The sequence below is a fragment of the Pollicipes pollicipes genome, unplaced genomic scaffold, assembly GCF_011947565.3.
Source record: "Pollicipes pollicipes isolate AB1234 unplaced genomic scaffold, Ppol_2.1 Scaffold_4219;HRSCAF=4965_pilon_pilon_pilon, whole genome shotgun sequence".
NCBI lineage: Eukaryota > Metazoa > Arthropoda > Thecostraca > Pollicipedomorpha > Pollicipedidae > Pollicipes > Pollicipes pollicipes.
The window spans coordinates 19,038,824-19,042,933 of NW_023596448.1; positions in this window are offsets into that span (position 1 = coordinate 19,038,824).

The following is a 4,110-nucleotide window of genomic DNA, read 5'->3' on the forward strand; positions in this document are numbered from 1 at the left end:
TGCTTGTTGTTACGTATCGTAGTCAAACAAAATGTGTTCCTTTTCAAAGATACCTGACAGCTGACCGAAGCCAGCAGGACGATTTTGGCAGCGCACAACTGGTTTTTCAGCAGTGCACAACTGGTGCAATCCTAATCGAGGACACGTTGTCATGCTGATGCAGGAGATATGCTGTTGAAATCTTGACCCAGCGGACTTGTCCGGTCTCAACGCTCGCTTCCATTTCGCAGTGAGGACCGTGTGAGCATGTGAGCACGTGACCAAAACACCAGCGTAAGCTTTTCGCTGCTTTGTGAAATCATATATAGTTACGTTGATGCTGAGATTTAAGTCAAGACATTTCAACCGCTTCGTTTTATCGTTCTGTAATACAAAAATGACGTTACATTAGACAATCTGAATTACGTAATATTTCAATTGGGAAATTTGTGGACACTTTGTGTAATGCAAAGGATGAGAAAACATTTGATGAGATGAGATGATGATGATGAGATGATGAGAAAACATTTGATAATTTCACGGGCTCTGGATTGATCCACTGATCGGCATGGGCCAAAGTTAACATTTCTACCAAACTGGATCAGAACCAGGGCAGATTGTCAGATTTCCTAGCTGGTACGGATGGAACGGCTTGAAACCCCCATGAAACAGAAAAAGCCAGCGGAGTCTCGAGATCCGGAATGGGGATGGTATCCCGCGCCTGGCCGAGGGTCTGAGACAACAGGGTCCGGCCGAGGGTCTGAGACAACACGGCCCAGCCGAGGGTATGAGACAACAGGGCCCAGCCGAGGGTCTGAGATAACCGGGCCCGGCCGGGGGAGTCGATTTCCCCCCTGGGATGTCACACTTCCAGACGCCGCACGAGAAAAAAGATGCCGTTTAAAGGTCTCGTCAAATCATGAAGAATGCGCGCCAAATATTCTACCTTTAGTCAAATATGAGGTCAACGGAGGTCATGAAATGTCAAAACCGGCCATTCCGACAGATGCAGTTAAAAACTATGTTAACACGTCAAGATGGATGTTGAAAATACGGAAATAAGCATTAAGACTGTTGGGAATCCAACTCCAACCATTTTTATTCCCCCTCACTGATCAGGTCAGATCAGGTCACCGTTCAAATTTGCTGTAAGAGTACCGTACAAGAACGGTACTTTTCTTCACAAAATACTTCCGGCTAAGTTTCCTTTGCTAGATTCAGCTGTGAAATAAAAGTACTCAAGACACAAGAATACCATTTTAGAGTGATGTGGAGGTCATCTGAACTTAACTCAGGTCAAGTTCATTAGGTATCCAAATGCAAAAATAATGTGTTGACCGGGCCTGAGTGACCAATATAATGCTTTCAGTCAGAAATAGTGCATTGTACATCTAAAGCTCCTCAAAATCGCATAGCTGTTGTCTACATTATGAGCAGTCCATTCGACGCTCGACAGTGCATTTGTAACAACCTGAGAACAGGTACGTTGGTACATGAAATTTGACGTCATCGGATCCACAAGCACGACAAGGAGGTGGTGACGCGTTCCACGCCCGTTCATCTCGCCTCTACAGTACCGGCAATATAGGTCATTGACGTTGGATGGCCTCATATGACCTTGTATGTTCTCACATGACCTATTGTGATCTCATTATGTATAAGAATGATATCACATCATGTTTTCATTTGAGTGGTCAAATTCTACGTGCAAAATTATCCAATAAAAGTGCCTACATTAAGGTCAGCATGCGTTTTGCAAAAGATACCCATAGCGATAGGCCATGACCTGAACCAAGATCATGTGATCTGTGGCCATATGATGGTTGTGCATGTGAGTTAGCACTCTTTTCCCGACACATAAACACCAAATCTAAACAAAATTGCGTAAAAATCTGCATTAGTTACCAAAAGTAGTGAGAACTAATCTGACTTCTGGCCAACAACTTCACATTTTCTGACAAATGTGGAATAAACAAGCTGTAGGTGTCATCATGCCCTATTATTACATTAAGCTTAAGTAACGACAAACGGTTCAAAAAGTCCTATGAGTGGTCAAGGTTTTTCAATGCTGACCTGTTTGCCCTGACCTAAGTCACTGATCTTGGTAAGTTTAAACTTCAAATTTGCACCAAGGATGCCAAATCGATAGATAAACGGGTACTGAAAAGTTCGTACTACTGTAAGTGCTCACTTTTGACCTGTCCTAAAAAAAGCGCAGAGTGGCAGTCAACTTTCCCCACCCCTGGCCGGACGTGAGTTGACTCGGAAAGTCTGTCTAGATGGACAAAAATATCAGCTGCAATACTGAAAACAAGCGACGCAAAGTAAAAAACTCATTAAACTTTTCGCAGTTTTCTATGATCGCTTTTCACTGACATATTGATACCAGCCAGACACAAACATAGGTGTTTTGGAAAGCCATAGAAGCAAGTCTGACAGAGGTGGCTGAAATATTAAATTACTAACAGGTTTTTCTTAATGCAACGCAGGTGCGATTGATGATGATCTCGCCACTGTTACTACATGAGATTGCGGCAATCTCATTTAGTCAAACTGGGTGGCATCGCAGTTCAATCTGGGGAAACTAGGATATGATCATAGCTTAACGTGACATTTTGCAGTCAGGGATCCTATCTGAGAACACGAAAGATCGACTACATGCAAAAATTATGGATTCTGTTTTCCCCAGCCTCTCAACCAAGATTATAACAAGCTTGATATCAAGTGCAAACTAAGGAAGCTACTTCAACTGAATCACGCTCAGCTGTCTACCACCAAACATCGCTGCATCGCTGCACATAACGTTTCTGAAAAACTGCTAAAAAAATTTCGGGTTAAGAACACAAAAATTGTTTTCCCATTCAAAGAACAAGCAAGCATCCCCACACTGCTATACCCACTCAATTTGTGCACCTGAAAACCTGAATCACTGTCTGCATCCTAAATAAATAGGTATCACGTATCCACATATTTTGACTCCTCTATATTCCAATCGAATTCGTTACACATAAGCAAAGGATAAGGTAATAATGTTGTTGCTGATATGCGTTTATCTTGTAATTATTTACCAGGCCCAAACCCTTTGCTCGGAACTTCAAGTCAGCAACAGTGCGAGCTAGCTTAAATTTCGCTTTATATGTGGTCCGTGGTGGGTCAAATGGTCTTCATTTCGTCGCGGTCAATGCCCTGAAGGTTCATACATTACCCATACCCTTATCAGATATCACAGCGTTTTAATGGCGTGGCTATGTGTAGCATCTCCTGCCATGTGCGTGGTGCGTGGATATGTGTAACATGTCCTACCATGTGCGTGATGCGTGGCTGTATGTAGCATCCCCTGCCACGTGCGTTGTGCGTGGCTGTGTGTAGAATCTCCTGCCATGTGTGTGGTGCGTGTCTCTGGATTTAGTCATGCAAGGACCCGTAGAACTCACTCTCGAGCTTGGGTAATCATTCCATATTTCCCAAATCTGCACGTAAATTGTATGATGCATATGACCTGTATCCCTTTAAATTTTTGTACCCATGTTAGTCATCTGCCAGAGTTTTCAGTGATGGCGCAAGCTGCTCCGAGGCTTTCCAAACATCCCTTTAAAAGACATCAATGGACCGACGCTAGGTGAGGTGGGCCATTCACAGCCGCGCACTCAAATCATTGCCGCGTATGACAAGAGTTAGCAACGACTTCTACAGATTTTAAAAATGGAAACCCTTGCAGGAAAGAGGGAGACGCTGTGCTTACGGTTTGGACAACAAATCCTAATATCTCTAGAGCGTAGAGACATGCTGCAACCAACCAGATAGGTGATCTCGTTAAGGAACACTCGATATGGTGACACGTTGCAGACATTTTGCTGCGGTACAAGGCTACGAAAATCAAGCGTGCCATATGTCACAGCTCTTATAAATCTAGATATCATTGGATCTATGTGGTTGATGGGGGAGCCCTCCATCACACTCGCTACTGCATTTGTAAAGGCGTTCAATGAATGTTAAAAGGTTGCCCTATGCTTACGTGCAATGCTGATCTGCGTGCTATATGAATTGGTACTGGAAGCGGTGTTTTTTAAAATATACCGTCTCTTCTCTCTCTCTCTCTCTCTCTCTCTCTCTCTCTCATCTCTCCTCCTC